This window comes from Panthera tigris, chromosome D1, assembly GCF_018350195.1.
Source record: "Panthera tigris isolate Pti1 chromosome D1, P.tigris_Pti1_mat1.1, whole genome shotgun sequence".
In the NCBI taxonomy this organism is placed as follows: domain Eukaryota; kingdom Metazoa; phylum Chordata; class Mammalia; order Carnivora; family Felidae; genus Panthera; species Panthera tigris.
Window position 1 is genome coordinate 54269690 of NC_056669.1, and position 17903 is coordinate 54287592.

The 17903-nt window shown below is 39.1% G+C and overlaps 1 protein-coding gene across 1 annotated transcript in view; it reads left to right on the forward strand.

Moving 5' to 3' along the window:
- The window catches only part of PAK1 (p21 (RAC1) activated kinase 1), a 152711-nt gene that overhangs the window by 31908 nt on the left and 102900 nt on the right, over positions 1-17903 (forward strand). The gene's annotated exons all lie outside the window — the stretch shown is intronic.

Sequence of the window (17903 nt, forward strand, 5' to 3'; positions counted from 1 at the left end):
GGAGTATTGTGCTAATTCATATTGATGTATCTAGCACGATATCCAGAATATATAAGGTGATGAATAAATGCTGATATTTAAAATATTTAAAGGGGTTCCTGACAGCTCAGAACCTGGAGCCTGCTTTAGATTCTGTGTCTCCCGCTCTCTCTGCCCCTCCCCTACTCATGCTCACACGCTCTCTCTCTCTCAAAAATAAATATTTAAAAAATTTAAAATATTAAAAAAAAAGAGGAATTGCAGTATACAAACCCATGGCTCTTAGGCAATACATGGTAAACAGGCAGGTATTTTAAAACATTTCACCTTTTTTTGCTTTTTCTCCCGGAATTAAGACAAGCCAGGGTACCTGAGGTCTTAGCATGGAAAGGAGCAGCAATTTTGTTTTTTTGTAGTTGTGATTATTGTGTGTCTGCTCTAGCAGGAGAGAAAGACACTAAAATTATTATAACATTCAATGATGAATGTATAATAGAGGGATGTACAAAGTATTATCCAAGCAAGGAGTGGAAAGGGAGGAGAAGAGGCACTGAAGACTCCAGAAAGGAGGTGACATTTATGTGTGGAAGAATGAGCTTCCATTGAGCTTCCACTGAGCTTTACCAGTTTGAAAATGTGTTGAGGTCTACCATTTCTCTGGGCTTCAGCAGAACCTAGAGGACTCCTTCTTTGGGAAGTCGTTGGAGCCTATTAGGAACTGAGAAGTTCTTTCGAAGTCTGATTTAGTGTTTTTCTGATGCTGGCTTGGACTTCTCTTTATACCAGTGGAGATCTGGAACAAGACACTTGGCCAGGCTGTTGTTCTTAGTCTGGTTGAGGTTTAGGTACTGTTGTTGTTGTGTTTTTAAAAAATTAATTAATTAACTTACTTATTTTTTAGAGAGAGAGAGAGAGCAAGCGAGCAGGGGAGAGGGGCAGAGGGAGAGAGAGAGAATCTTAAGAAGGCTTCACGCTCAGCATGGAGTCCCACACGGGACTCAATCCCAGGGCCCGGGGATCATGACCTGAGCCAAAATCAAGAGCTCAGGAGCTCAACCAACTGGGCCACCCAGGCACCCTAAGATTCAGGTACTGTTAATGGATGTATGTTAGGTAAGCAGAAAATTATGTCTTCCCTTTCGAGAGCTGCCCGAGTGAATTTTTCGAGATAATTGTTTGGAATCTCTACTTTGTGTCATCCCAGGCAGCTGTGGGGTCTTTAGGACCTAACCTATTTAAGATACCTAAACATTTAATTCTCTTTAATATCTCAGCAATATATTTTTCCTTTTGGAGTAGAAGTTGGCTCTATTTTGACTTGCTACTTTTTGTTTTTTGGTTATTGGGTATCTAAACTTCTTAGTAAGTTCATAGGCTAGAATAGTCTAACACAGAAATAGTGAGTAAAACATTTTTATTACATGAACAACAAATATTATTGTATTTATTTTATGCTACTTGCTGTGCTAGACCCTAGGTATATAAAAGTGAGTAAGATCTAGTTCCTCTCTTGGAGAAGCTCATAGACTTGTGGCAAAGAAAGAGAAAACAATACTTTAGGAATTGTTGGTTGACCATGTACCATTAATCATGATAAGCACTGGGGATGAATGAGAAAATCTCAACCCTTGATGTGCTTATAGCCTAGTGGGAGGTGGTAAGGTGAGAAGGAGCCCTGTAAGCTAGTAACTAATCCAATTAGTGGCATTTATCATAAAAGAGAGAGGGGTATGTGGCTAGCTCAGTCAGTGGAGCATGCACCTCTTGATCTTGGGGTTGTGGGTTCTAGCCCCATGTTGGGTGGAGAGGTTACTTAAAAATAAAATCTTAAAAAAAATTTTTTTTAAATAAAAGAGAGAAATGGTATTGTGTGCCCTAAGGAAGGTATCACTTTAGAGTTGCACTAGATGGTCTGTTAGCCCTCTCTGAGTCTCAAACAATATAAGATTCTATGATTTTGTGAATTTTTCACTTATGGGTATCAGAGAGTAAGTGGTATTTTATATACAAAAAACTCATGAAGAAGAGTGTTGGAGAAGACATGAATAGACACTTTTCCAAAGAAGACATCCAGATGGCCAACAGACACATGAAGAAAATGCTCAACATCACTCATCATCAGGGAAATACGAATCAAAACCACACTGAGATACCACCTCACATCAGTCAGAGTGGCTAAAATTAACAACTCATGAAACAACAGATGCTGGTGAGAATGTGGAGAAATGGGAACCCTCTTGCACTGCTGGTGGGAATGCAAACTGGTGCAGCCACTCTGGAAAACAGTGTAGAGGTTCCTCAAAAAATTAAAAATAGAACTACCCTGTGACGCAGCAATAGCATTACTAGGAATTTATCCAAAGGATACAGGAGTGCTGATTCATAGGGGCACATGTACCCCAATGTTTATAGCAGCACTTTCAATAATAGCCAAATTATGGAAAGAGCCTAAATGTCCATCAGCTGATGAATGGATAAAGAAGATGTGGCATATATATACAATGGAATATTACTTGGCAGTCAGAAAGAGTGAAATCCTGTCATTTGCAACAACATGGATGGAACTGGAAGGTATTATGCTAAGTGAAATAAGTCAGAGAAAGGCAGATATCATGTTTTCACTCACATGTGGAACTTGAGAAACTTGACAGAAGACCATGGGGGAAGGGAAGAGGAGAAAAATAATTACAAACAGCGAGGGAGGGAGGCAAACCATAAAAGACTCTTAAATACAGAGAACAAACCGATGGTTGGGTGGGGGAGGCTGGGGAAAGGGAAAATGGGTGATGGGAATCGAGGAGGATACTTGTTGGGGTGAGCACTGGGTATTGTATGTAAGCAATGAGTCATGGGAATCTACCCCCAAAACCAAGAGCACACTGTATATACTGTATGTTAGCCAACTTGACAATAAATTATATTAAAAAATGTTAATAAATGCAACTAAAAATGTTAATTAGCAGAATAAAATAAAATAAAATAAAATAAAATAAAATAAAAATAGCTAATTCCAGTGTAACAGAATTATGGAAGTAGGAAAAGTGATTTTTTGGTTGTTCAATTTTTTTTTTTTTTTTTTTTTTTTTTACTTTTCAAATTTAAAGGGTTTTTATTTACATACACATGCACACACACAGAGGTTTCCTTTCATTATGACTCAATGTGTTTTTTCTCATAATGATGGCAAATTCATATTAATTTCTGTTGTTTTCCTCTAGGATTAAATGTTAAAGAAGGTGGGTACATGTGTACTTTTGTTTGATTTTAGACACAAGAGAATTTGAAATAAGAAAACAAGCATTACTTAGTTATTTGATGACCATGACTGTTTTCTCTTCGCCACAATACCCTAAAAGTTGCCACTTTCACTTAGCACAATTAAGCCAAATATCATGAGAAACACACTTGTAGTTGAACAAATTAATCACTCCTTGTGGTAAGGGGGATCACATCCTATGGTGAACCATGGGGTATCTCTGTAAGAAGGTCGAGAAAGGACCTGTTATAGGATTTGGGGCTTTGGTTGGGTAAATTTTGTGAGGGTGTAAGGAAGCTGGTTGTTCAATTCTAAAACAATAGTAGTGGCTGCAGAACATTTTCCAGAAAGTGATCAAGTGAGCAAATGTTTCCTCAATACTTTTTCTGAGACCAGTCTCTCCTTAAGAGTTGTAGATAAAAAAAAATGTATAAAATGGTGTTTCTGCCCTTGAGAGGCTTTGATTTTATTAGGACTGTAGGATTTCTATGCTAAAAAATTAAACAGTTCCACCAAATAAGCTGGGTACAAACTTGAAGTGTTTAGAGAAAGGTGAATCATTAGTTTCCTTGACCTCCTGTAACAAAATACCACAAACTGGTTGGCTTAGAACAAAAGAAAATTATAGTCACACAGTTCTGGAGGCCACAAGTCCAAAATCAAGGTGTCAGCCAGGGCCATACTGCCTTTGAAGGTGAAGGAAGGATCTGTTCCAGGCCCTTCTCCTAGCTTCTGGTAGCCTCAGGTGTTCCTTGGCTTGTAGATGGACATCTCCCTGTCTTTTCATAGACTCTCTCTCTCCTTGTGTATGTGTGTGTGAACTTCTTAGTAAGCATAGACCAAAATAGCCTAGCTGGAATTTGGAAATTTGTGTCCAAATTTCTCCTTGTAAGGACTCAAGTCATATTGCATTAGGGCCCCCCTTAATAACCTCATTTTAACTTGATTACCTCTGTAAAGACTCTATTCTAAAATAAAATCACATTCTGAGGTACTAGGGCTTAGGACTTTGACATACCTTATTTTGGGAGACACAGTTCAAACCCATAACCATAGGCTTGAGGATTAGGGGAAAGAACTCAGTCAGCTAGGAGTGGAATTAGCAGAGAGAAGTGGAGATACTGTGAGACAAGTCTGTACAGTATCTAAATCCTCATAAGAGGACACTCCAGGTAAATTCATCTTGGTAGAACCAAGGAGTTCTGAGATCCCCAAACAGGGATATTTAGAGAAAAAAAGATTACTTCAATTTTCTTCTTAGTTGTTTTTGTTCATAGTGTACTTTTGTGGGCAACCTCTTTCTTTTTCTATAAGCACTTTTATTGCTCATGCCACATATCCAATCTTGACCATTAAGATATTGATTGCATGTTGAATAAAAATTTATTCTTAGGTGACAAAAATTAAATTATTTAACTTACATAGTCATTTTTAGTAACAGAAGACATTTTCTTTGTAAATGTGATGAATTTATACAAAAAATGGATGACTTCATTCAAGGAATTTGACATTAGAAAATGAGAGTGGATCATGACATTTCTTAATCTGTGACTCCTGGGGTTAGGATAGTAGTTCTCAAGTTTGGCCACTCCAAGAAAGCTTAAAAATGTATTGACACTTAGATCCCACTGAGGACCAAATAAATTAAATTTGGAGTGGCGGGTGGGGCGGTAAAGGTAGGTATGGGGCCCAGGCATCAGTGTTTTAAAAAAGCTGTCCTGGTTTGTATACTTGGTTGTAGCACTGGCTTAGGGGAGTAAGAAAGAAACCAGATTCTTGTCCTTGCTGTGACCTTTGAACATTCCCTAAAGCTATTGAATCTTAGGTACCTCTGAGAATAAATCTAGGTATATTATCTCTGACATGTACCAGCTGTTTAATAACTACGGGCAAGTTACTGGAATTCTTTTTGGATCTCAGTTTTCTCATTTGTAGAATGGAGACAGTTAAAACTACCTTTGAGGTTTGCTATGACAATCAAATATTTGCAGATACTTCAGAATGCTTTGTAGATTAAAAGTACTATGTAATATGAGAGTTTAAAATTTTTTTCACTGGTAGATAACTTGCCCAAGATGTTATAACTGCTTGGTGCCCTAGACAAGACCAAAATCTACATCTCCTGAATCTTTTTATTTCCCCATTAATTTGAAAGGTGATTTTTCTTCCTTTCTCTTTCATGTTTTCAGTTCTTTTAGGTTGTATCTGAATGCCTTCTGTATTAGATACTTTCAGGCTACCAGGTATGGTAAGCAGCATGTTGGTTTAGTGGAAAGGACATGGTCTTTGGAGTTGCATGGATGTGAAGTTCAATTCTGACTCCATTACTAACCAAATCACTTTAACCTCTCTAAGTTTCAGTTTCTTTGTATGTTAAACGGAGTATTAAGTGAGAAAATAATGTGAAAGCACTTAGCACTGTGCTTGGTATATAATACCAAACACTGATAATTGTTGCTTTTGTTATTATGAGAAGTAGTGATAGCAGAGAATTCATTCATTCATTCATTCATTCATTCATTTATTTATGAGAAAGCACACATGCACACCCCTGGGGGAAAGGGAGAGAGTCTTAAGAGGCTCCATGCCCAGCGTGGAGCCTGACGAGGGGGCTCAATCTCAAGACCATGAGATCAGGATCTGAGTTGACATCAAGAGTCGGATGCTTAACCGACTGAGCTATTCAGGTGCCCTGAGGGTAATACTTTTAATACAGTTGAATAAATGGTAAAAAAGAAGCTGTTGCATTTGACTTCACTGAACAGGGTCATCTCCTTTTGGTGGCTTTTGGGAGTGGGCTTGGTGGGATACCTTCCAAAGTCTTTATTATAACAATTTTAATCTGTATAGTTTTATACTATTTTAAAGATAATTTTACAAGCTATTCTCATTTAATCCTCACCATCATGTGCAAAGAAAATATCCCAGTATATTTAACGAGGAAACCACAACTAAGAGAGATGAAGTGACTTTCAACCGGTCACCTTATGAGTAAGCAATAGAGACAATTATTGTTTAAGGGGAAATTCCAACCCTAGATGCCTTGGGTTTTGTTTCAGATGGACTTTTGGTTTCATAATGGGCTTTCGGATGTAAACCCAGAAGCCTTAGTTTTGTGGTTGTATTAGTTATGTACTGTTGCTTCAATAAATTGCCTGTAAAATTTATCAGCTTAAGAAAAAAATAAACATCATCTTACAGTTTCTGAGGGTGAGGAATTTTAGAGTGGCCAAGCTGGGTGGTTCTGGCTGTTATGTCTCAACTGAGATTACAGTCAAGCTGTTGCCCAGAGCTGCAGTTTTCTAGAGGTTCACCTGGGCCTGGTGGATTCCCTTCCACACTCACTCATCTGGTTATTGGCTAGCTTCAGTTTTTAGCTGGCTGTTGACAGGCTGGTAGCATCAGTTCCTTGCTCACAACATGGCAGCTAGCTTCCCCACAATGAATGATCTGAGAGAGAAAAGAGCAACCAAAACAGAAGCTGCAGTGCCTTTTGTAATCTAATTTCAGAAATGATATATCATCACTTCAACTGTATTCTTTTGATCACACAGACCAACCCTTCTACTAGGTGGGAAAGGATACACAAAGGTGTGAATACCAGGAGGCAGGGATCATTGGGTACTGTCTTGGAGGCTGGCTACCATAGTTGTAGAGAAACTGAGGCCCAGGCTGTATAATACATAGTTAAGGAGTTAACTTTAATATGCAAGTTTAGATTCTACTCCATGTTCCAGGTATGGTGGATATCAGGAAAATTCCCATGTCTTTAAGGGATAGTTTCTTAGGACACAGGGAACAGGGAATCCTGCAGAAGCCTCTTGAGTCTCATGTATTTACTATTGCTCTTTCTAAGTTGGTAACATAATCATGCCTGTTTTTATAAATAGACACTTTATTGAGCGGTTGGGAGCCTGAGAGGGTTTCTTTGCCATTGAGTGCTACCTGGTGAAATTAACCTTGGAAATCTTTACCTATTGAGAAAATTAGCTGAGGGAACTTTACAAGCCTCCAGCACTTAGTGCTTTAAAAACCCCTTTCACATTCACTTTTCATGTGATCATCTACAAGGAATAGTGTGATGACATGGGAAATTGACTGCCATTTAAGTCAGTACATCTGAATTTGAGTTCCAGCTTAGGCACTAACTGTGATTTTGACAAAGTCACGTTCTCCCCCTTGACCCCAGTTTCCTTAAGTAACACAAGGAGGTGTAAACTAGAGTCTCAGGGTTTGGAAGTGCAACTTCACAGGCTATTGTGGTGAGACTGGGAAGTGGGAAGACGCTGAGGAAGGGGAACTTCCCCACCTCCTTTTCAGCCAGAGCAGCTATGCATTTACCTGTTTACATATTGTTGTTTCTGTAAGATTTGACTGGAAAAAAGAGTTTGAGAGGCTTTAAAAAAAAAACTTGGAAACCATTGGATTGAATGATTGCAGAAGCCTTCTCCGGGTAAAGACGGAGTTGGTTTTTCTGATGCCATTGGGCAAGCAGTAGCCTGGGGGTCCTGGCCTACTATCCTTTCTACATCTCTATAGATAGAACAGCAGAGCAGTGGACCTAGATGTCTTCTAAGAAATCTAGATGTTTCTGTCGCCCTTTCCCCCTTAGATTTTTTTCCTTTAAGCCAGTAGTGGGAGAGGTGGGCAGTTTTCTTTAAGCCAGTGGTGGGAGAGGGGATGGCTAGTTCTTCATTTTTAATGTGGCATAGCTTCTTCTGGAATTAGGATCCAGATCTGGAGGAATGAATGAAGGCCTTTCTTGGAGAGGCAGAAGTCACTGAACAGGCTTCCTGGGAAAAGAGGGGGCTGGGTGAATCAGCAGCAGGTGAGAAGAACTGGTCTTAAAAGTTGGCTTCTGCCTCTTTAGGATTATATAGATGTAAAAATGCTTTCTCTAGCCTATTGTTGGTCCCCAAGCCCATCTACCTTTTGGAGACTAATAGAGAAGATAGAGGTGGGAGGAATTTCAGATGAATCTTGCTTACAGCAGCTTGGGAGGGCCCTTGTCTTTTGGTGGGTCCAATAGTTTTTATTATTTCATTGTTGGCTCTAGAAAGCAGATCTTTACTAGCAGATTGAAGTTAGTCTTTAGCCATTTTTTCCGTACTCTCTGTTCTTTTATTTTCCAGGTAGTATTCTTTTTTTGGGATAGAAGCCTGGAAATGAATAGGTTAGTGGAAGGAGGATTGGATTTAGAATCAGTAGGTCTGGACAAAGCTCTGGCTCTCCCACTTACCTGTGTGACCTTGGGCAAGTTTCTTAATCTTTCTCAGTTTGTTTCCTCATATGTAAAATAGGATTGCTGTGAAGATTAAAGGAAGTAAGTAGTAAGGTACTGCATCTGCCCATAATATGTGCTCACTAGGTGATAAGTATTTACAATTATTTTTATATTTACGTTTTTGAGAATTTAGGATAGATGCTAATTATAAGATTACTATTTTATATTAGAGTAACAATGTCAGTACTGGAAAAAGTCTTACAATTCATCTTCTATATTCATTTTACAACTGGTGCATTTTATAATTGGAATTATTCAGGCTCCAAGTCAAGCAGTGAATGGCCCCAGATCACCAATAGAGGCAGCAGGGACTCAGTTTACAGTACATCATTCTCCAATTACAGGAGTGTCTTAGACTAGTCTGGGCAGCTGGGGCTGGGGTAGACATCCGTATAGGTTCCTAACTTTATGCTTTGAGGGCCATTAATCTATGTGTCCTGAGAAACCAGAGGCCACCTTGAGTTGGATACTGCTGGGTAGAGCCAATCTCTTAACTTTCCATTCTCCTGAGAGGTATTCCCTGGTGTGGACCTGGGCCCTTGAAAAGGTACTTCATGGTTCTTTCCTTGGCAACTAAACCTGTCCTTCCCTCTTCATAAAATAAAAACAAATCCTGAAAAGAGTAGACAAGTGTAGCCATGATGTCTCTGGCTGTGAATGACCCAGTGTGCTGGAACTGTAATATGGAAAGAAGGAGGGAAGGAGGCTGGAAAAGTTCAGAAAACTTTTTGAGTATTTTTTCCCCTTCAAAGTGTGCTAAGGGCTATTCCTTCTGTTTCTTTGTGAAGAGAAAATTGTAGAATTTTAGGACTGAAATTTCCTTGTAAGGACGTCTAATACAGCTTTTACCTCATGTTTGAATTTCTTCTGCAAAGTCCTACCAAGTATTTTGCCAATATCTGTTTGCATATTTCCATGATGGAGCGCTCTGTATTGATAGAGACCGTCATTTTCGTGGTTTGACATTTTGGCTCTTAAAACTAAAATCTACTCCTGTGTGGCTTCTAATCACTGGCCTCTCACAAGAAATTTAGTCTCTGGTGGATGAAATGGTGATGTCAGATCTGTGGGTGTACATTGTCAATTCCACATCCAGCTAAGAGGATTAGGCAAGACAGAGCCTAGGAGCTTAGTTCCAGAGCCTCAAATTCATCCTGACGTCTTTGTGAGCAAATGGACTTTATTATAATTATTTAATCTTTTTCATGGACTTGCTAAATTTATTAGTACTAGAGTCACTAGAATTTATTATTAGAATTTATTAGTACTAGAAAGAAACTTGCTGATCATATGGCCTGTTTTTATCATTTTACAGATTAGTAACTGAGTCCCAGAGAGGTAAAGTTATCTGCCCAAAGACACACATAAATCCTGAGATTAGGATTCTGGTCTCCTGGTAGCAAGTGATGGATGTCATTTTATAGACAGCTCTTCTAGAAAAACTGTTATCAAACTCCAGAACTTTTTTTTTCAAGTGCCATGTGGCAGGTGTTCCTTGAGATTTCTATTAGGAGAGAGAGCATCAGTTAAAAATTTCATAGATTTCCATGTAAAAATAACATGCTATTTTTCAGTATCACAAGAGAAGGTTAAGGGTTCTATCCACAAACCTACAGGAGTTCATGTGCCAAATTCTTGAAAATTTATACTTCAAGACACAACTCAGAAATCTTCACTTTTGTGAAGTTTTCTGAGTATTCCCTCCCCCCATCCCCATTTCCTCATGGAAATGTTTCTCATTATGGTTCTCATGCTGTACAAGCAGTGTGGTATGGTGAAAAGAATATGGACATTGGATTCAAACAGGCAGGCTGGGTTGGATTTTGGATTCAAATAATTCATGTAAAGTGCTTATCAGAGTGCTGGACACACAATAAGAGTTCCTGAAATGTTAACTACTGTTATTGTAATTTTACTATTACTCATATCTTATCTCCCCCTTTAACCTGGGAGCTCTCAAGGGCAGTGTGTTTTTTCAAACCATGTAAGTCATAACTCATGGATTGTAGATTTAATGTAGTACACATTGGACCACATTTTTAAAAAGCCAAATAGAATAGGCCAGAAAACAAATCAGAACACACGGTATATAGAAAGAGCAAAGTCTGTTTTGTGAAACTTGTATTTCAGTTTTATAGTTATAGATTGTGTGTGTGTGTGTACTGTGTCTCCATATAAATTGCATTCTTACTGTAGGTTGTAGTCAAAACAGTTTGAGAAACCCTGCTTTAGAGAAGAGACTGCCTGCTATTTATATCTTTTATTCACCGGAGCTGGCACAGTGTCCGGAACAAATCTGATGCCTGAAATTAATTGCTTAATATGTGATATAGATAGTAAATGCAATATAGGTTCAGAGAAAGGGGAAATTGTCTTGAGAATCATTTTTAGTAACTTAGTTGAGAGCTTAGTTTTCTGATGTCTGAAAGATCTGGGGAAAAGTTGCAGCTCTGCTACTTATTGGCTAAGCAATAAGGCAAGTTACTTAACCTCTCATCATTTTCTTCACCTCTGAAATGGGGAAAATAATTATGTCAGGTTGTGAAGATTAAATGAGATAAAGTTACTAGAGTGGCCGGCACATTATGAGCACTTGCTTAATATTTTCATGGGCTGAAGTAGCCGTGGGAGGCTTTCTTGAGGAGGAGGCATTTGTCCTCTAAGTACTGGTGTGAATTAGACATGAGAAATGTTTGAGATGTCCTGTATGTGGCTGAGTACCCTGTGAAAGCCATCCGTAGTCTTTTTCTCTTACATACTCTTTTTCCATGTTTTTTTCTCACCAAGGTACTCATAGTCTTTTTTTTCTCTTCAAAACCACTTCCTGGGAAGAAAGTCCAATGTCAGCTGTTACAACTTGCCTGTGGCCCCTCCCTAAGGCTAGTTCATTCCCATAGACAGAGAAAAGGAAATACTCCAGGTTGTCTGACTCAAGTTATACTTTCGGGAAGAATGCCTGCATAACCTCGGGAGAGAGTAGAGAGTGGTGGCCAAAGCAGCTGAGCTTGACCCCTGTGAAAAAAGGTAAATAGGAAGGGTTCTTGGCCTCTGGTCCAAAGCCCAGACTGGAGCTCCAGAGGGCAGGTCCTTCTAAAGGTAGGCAAGTGGGAGGGTGGGGAGAAAGGTCACCCCTCTCTCTGACTTCTGATGATACTAGAAAAGAAATAGATCCAAATCTGGGAAGGGGGGATAGGGAGAGGAAGAGGGAGAAGGGTAGAAGGAGTAGGGAAGGGAAAGAAAGTGCTTGCAGAGTTATCTGAGTTAGCTCCATGGAAGGATAGCTAGTCTGGGAGTTAGGAGACCTGCATTCCGGTTCAGGCTTTCATCCTGAATCTCAGTTCTTTTGTAAAATACTTGCCCATTTTAGCCTTGGTAAAGAAAGGGCCTCTCTAAAACCTGTTTCTGTCTGAAACTTTTGTACCTGTTTAATAAAACCTAGAAGAGAGATGCAAGGGGCTCCTGGGTGGCTCGGTTAAGCGACCAACTTCGGCTCGGGTCATGATCTCACAGTTCATGAGTTTGAGCCCTGCATCATCATGCTCTGTGCTGGTACTTCAGAGCCTGGAACCTGCTTTGGATTCTGGGTCTCCCTCTCTCTCTCTGCCCCTCTCCCGCTGGCACTCTGTCTGTCTCTCAAAAATAAATAAAACATTAAAAAAAAAACTTAAAAAAAAAGACAGATCCAAATAAAATAGCATTTCAGAGGAGGAGGAAGAGAGAACTGTTTGATTTCTTTAGCTATATTGAAGTTTTTCCACCTTGAGACTTGATATTTTGGATCATATAAGTCTGTGTTTGGGCTGGGGGATTGTTCTGTGCCCTCTAAGGTATTTAGCAGCGTCCTTGTTCTTTACCCACTGGATGCCAGTAGCATTTACTCTTCCCTCCAGTTGTGACAAACAAAAAATGTCTCTAGGCATTGCCAATGTCCTCTGGGGGTACAAAATCAACCCTGATTGAGAACCAGTGGTCTATATACATGCAAACTGTAGAGAAAGCTCAAAGATAAAGTTATTAATAATAATAGTAATAATATAATTTTATCCTTGTATAGTACTGTTATAAGCCTTCAAATATATTAGCTCATTTAATTTCCATAGTAAACCTAAGAATTAGGTACTATTATTGTTCGTGTTTCACAAATGAGGAAACTGAGGGGAAGAGGTTAAGTGAATTAATGGCAGCTGATGTTTTTATCAGTTGTTATGTGTCAAGGACTCTGCTAAGTACCTTACATATATGTTATCTCATTTAATCCTCACGACCTCATTTAACCCACCTGTGAGGTGGATGTAGGGCTACCATAACTTTACAGATGGGAAGCTATAGTGTGCTTAACTCTGTACGAGGCCCTGGGGGTATGCTGGAGATTAGTTTCTAGAGTACTTTTTCCTATTTTATCTCCCAAAACAATACTGTGAAGTAGATAGTATTACCTCCATTTCGTAGCTGAAGAAACTGAGACTAAGGGACAGAAAGGGGGAGAAACTGGTGGAGCTGCCTGGCATTTGTTATATGTATGTTTTATGTTTTTTGTGGTTGACCATGATGCTTCCAGCCACACAAAGCAGCAGGCAGTCAGGTGACATGTGCAGAGAATCCTGAGCCCCTGTTTGTAATGGAAAGAGTTGAGAGGAGCTCCTTCTGATTTGAGGTTTTCTTTTGCACATGTGCTCTCCTAACCCACTTCTTACTTCCTGATTGACATTGGCTGTATGTCACAAGTTGTAATTATGAAATAATTGGCTTGTTTATATTTTTACTGTCTTCTGCAGTGTTCTATTCTGTAAGCTCCATAAGTGTAGACTTATGTGTAAACAGACTGTTTTGTTCACCACAATATCTCAGCACAGTGCCTTGCATGCAGTAATTACTTTTATTTGTGAAATTTCTGAATCAATAGGCATATAGGAAGGGAACTGAGAATCAAATTGATTTATTCAAGATTAGACAGCAATTTGGTAGCAATTTTGGGACTAGGTTTGATTTTTCCTATCCTCAGGCCTAGAATTCTTTGTAAGACATCGTGTTTCTTTCTATATACCTATCATATGATTGGGACTGTATGGTCTTGCTGTGTGGCTGTAGTCAAATCCCTCAGTTCTCCCTTCTATAAACAAAACTATTAAACAACTATTCTTTTCTCAATTTCAATCTTGGTTTCCACTAGTGATGTCCTGGTGTGGCCTCCAATCACAGGATAAGTATCTAGAAAAAACCAGGGAAGCCTCATTCTCCTTGCCAACCCAGAACTTCTGAATCATATTATCTCTCTTGAACAACTACTTCCTATTTCAGTGGTGATGTGGTAAGGGTATACTGATTAAAACAGAAAGTAGGTTTTGAATGCAGAGGAAGAAGGCAATTAGAGTATCTACTTATACCCCCTTTTTTATTCAGGACTGCATGCTGAGTGCCTGCTTTTAAACTCAGATTTGGGGGTCTGTTCATTTTCCTTTTAGCTTATGGGAAAATGCCACAGAGTTACTTAACTTAGATGAGAAAAATGTCCTTCTCTCCTTGTTGCATTCATTTTGGTCAGTAAGATTATTTTGGTCTAGTGACAAGAAATATTTATGAAGAGAAAATAAGTATCTTAGGAGATCAGCTGTATGCAAAGCGCTTTCATGTCTGTTTTCTTACCTCATTTCCCAGCCATTTTGTAAAGGTAGTAATTGTTATTATTATCCTAATCTTACCAATAAAGAAAATAGATTCAGTGAAAAGTCAGGTTCATGCAGGTAGTGAGTAGTGGAACCAGGGTTTGAACTTCGGTCTGACTCTTAAGACCAGTGGGTGCTCTTGCCATTTTACCATACTGTGTATGTATGTGCGTGTGTGTGTTTAACAGCTTTATTGAGATATAATTAACATGCCGAAAAATTCACCTACTTCACGTGTACAATTCACTGTTTTTTCAGTATATTCACAGACTTGTATCATCATCACCACAATCTAGTTGTAGAACATTTTATCCTCCTAAAAGAAACCCTGTATCCATTAGCAGACTCTTAACCATTCTTCTCTATCCTCATCATCCTCGCCCTAGGCAACTACTAATCTATTTTTTGTCTCTATAGACTTGATTTGCCTATTTTGGACATTTCATATAAATGGAATCATTCAATATGTAGTGTTTTGTGTCTTGTTTCTTTCATTCGTGGTTTTAAGTTTCATCTATGTTGCTTTTTTTCTTAAGTTTTATTTATTTTCAGAGCGCATGAGCATGAGTGGGGGAGGGGCAGAGAGAGAGGGAGAGGGGGAGAGAGAATCCCAAGGAGGCTCCACACTGTCAGTGAGGAGCCTGATGTGGGGCTTAAACTCACAAGCCGTGAAGTAACAACCTGATCCAAAGTTGGATGCTTAACTGACGGAGCCACTCACGTGCCCCGAGGTTCATCTGTGTTGTAACACGTATCATTTCTTGTTATTGCTGAATGATATTTGGTGATTTTTTGGCCAAATAATATTCCATGGTTGGATATACCGCATTTTATTTATTCATTCATCATTTGATGGACATTTGGGTTGTTTCTAATTTGTTGTTGTTATATATAGTGCTACTATGAGCATTTATGTACAATATCTGCGTGGATGTGTATTTTCATTTATTTTTAAAAATAATTTATTCATTTTTCAATTTACATCCAAGTTAGTTAGCATATAGAGCGACAATGATTTCAGGAGTAGATTTCTTAATGCCCCTTACCCATTTAGCCCATCCCCGCTCCCACAACTCCTGCAGCAACCCTCTGTTTGTTCTTCACATTTAAGAGTCTCTTATGTTTTTGTCCCCCTCCCTGTTTTTATATTATTTTTGCTTCCCTTCCCTTATGTTCATCTGTTTTGCATCTTAAAGTCCTCGTATGAGTGAAGTCATATATTTGTCTTTCTCTAATTTCACTTAGCATAATACTCTCCAGTTCCATCCACGTAGTTTTAAATGGCAAGATTTCATTCTTCTTGATTGCCGAGTATTACCCCATTGTATATATATACCACATCTTCTTTATCCATTCATCTGTCGATGGACATTTGGGCTCTTTCCATACTTTGCCCATTGTTGATAGCGCTGCTATAAACATTGGGGTGCATGTGCCCCTTCAAACCAGCACACTTATATCCTTTAGATAAATACCTAGTAGTGCAATTGCTGGGTTGTAAGGTAGTTCTATTTTTAATTTTTTGAGGAACCTCCATACCCTTTTCCAGAGTGGCTGCACCAGTTTGCATTCCCACCAGCAGTGCAAAAGAGATCCTCTTTCTCTGCATCCTTGCCAACATCTGTTGTTGCCTGAGTTGTTAATGTTAGCCATTCTGACAGGTGTGAGGTGGTATCTTATCGTGGTTTTGATTTGTATTTCCCTGATGTGGAGTGATGTTGAGCATCTTTTCATGTGTCGGGTGGCCATCTGGATGTCTTCTTTGGAGAAGTGTCTATGCATGTCTTTTGCCCATTTCTTCACTGGATTCTTTGTATTTTGGGGGTTGAGTTTGATAAGTTCTTTATAGATTTTGGATACTAACCCTTTATCTGATATGTCGTTTGCAAATATCTTTTCCCATTCTGTCGGTTGCCTTTTAGTTTTGCTGATTGTTTCCTTTGCAGTGCAGAAGCTTTTAATTTTGATGAGGTCCCAATATTTCATTTTTCTTTTGTTTCCCTTGCCTCTGGAGATGTGTTGAGTAAGAAGTTGCTGCGGCCCAGGTCAAAGAAGTTTTTGCCTGCTTTCTCCTCAAGGATTTTGATGGCTTCCTGCCTTACATTTAAGTCTTTAATCCATTTTGAGTTTATTTTTGTGAATGGTGTAAGAAAGTGGTCCAGGTTCATTCTTCTGCATGTCACTGTCCAGTTTTCCTAGCACCACTTGCTGAAGAGACTGTCTTTATTCCATTGGATATTCTTTCCTGCTTTGTCAAAGATTGGTTGGCCATACATTTGTGGGTCCATTTCTGGGTTCTCTATTCCATTCCATTGATCTGAGTGTCTGTTTTTGTGCCGTGTTTTCATTTATTTTAAGTATATATTTAGGAGTGGAATTGCTTGATCATATGGTAACTGTTTTTATCCTTTTGAGGAACTTATAGACTTTTTGCAAAAGAACTGCACCATTTTACATTCCCCACAGCATTATATGATGGCTTTTATTTCTCCACATCCGCACCAACACTTGTTATTATCTTTTTTTTAATGTTTATTTATTTTGAGAGAGAGATAGAGAGAGAGCGAGTGAGCAGGGGACGGGCAGAGAGAGAGAGAGGGAGGGAGAGAATTCCAAGCAGCCTCTGTACTGTTAGCACAGAGTTCAACTCAGGGCTCAATCTCACAACTCTGAGATCATGACCTGAGCTGAAATCAATAAAGTCACTCAACTGGCTGAGCCACCTAGGCACCCCGTCTATCTTTTTTATTATAGTCATCCTAGCGGGTGTGAAATCTAATTATGATTTTGATTTGAATTTCCCTAATGACTAATGATGTTGAGCAACTTTTCATGTGCTTATTGGCCATTTGTATATTTTTGGACAAATTTTTATTCAGATCCTTTGTCCATTTTTTAAAAAAATTTTTTTAATGTTTATTTTATTATTTTTGAGACAGAGAGAGACAGAGCATGAACGGGGGAGGGGCAAAGAGAGAGGGAGACACAGAATCGGAAGCAGGCTCCAGGCTCTGAGCCATCAGCCCAGAGCCCGACGCGGGGCTCGAACTCACGGACCGCGAGATTGTGACCTGAGCCGAAGTCGGACGCTTAACCGACTGAGCCACCCAGACGCCTTTCCTTTGTCCATTTTCAAATTGGGGTGTCTTTTTACTATTATAGACTTACCTTGGAAGGCAGCTATGCTCACCATGATACCACCAATGCTATTGTAGGCATACCTTGGAAATACTGTGGGTTCGGTCCCAGACCACTGCAATAACATGAACGTTACAATAAAGTGAGCCAAATGAATCTCTTTATTTCACAGTGCATATAAAAGTTATGTTTATGGGGCACTTGGGTGGCTCAGTCGGTTTAGCATCCGACTTCAGCTTAGGTCATGAGCTTGTAGTTCTTGAGTTCAAGACCTGCATCGGGTGCTGCGGTGACAGCTCAGAGCCTGGAACCTGCTTCAGATTCTGTGTCTCCCTCTCTCTTTGTTCCTCCATTGCTCGTGCTCTCTCTCTCTCTCTCAAAAATAAATAAAGATTTTAAAAAAATAAAAAAATATGTTTACATTATACTGTAGTCTATTAAGTGTGCAATAGCATTATGTCTAAAAAAGCAATGTATGTACCTTAATTAAAAAATACTTTATTACTGGGGCACCTGAATGGCTCATTTGGTTAAGCATCCAACTCTTGATCTCACCCAGGTCTTGATGTCAGGGGTGTGAGTT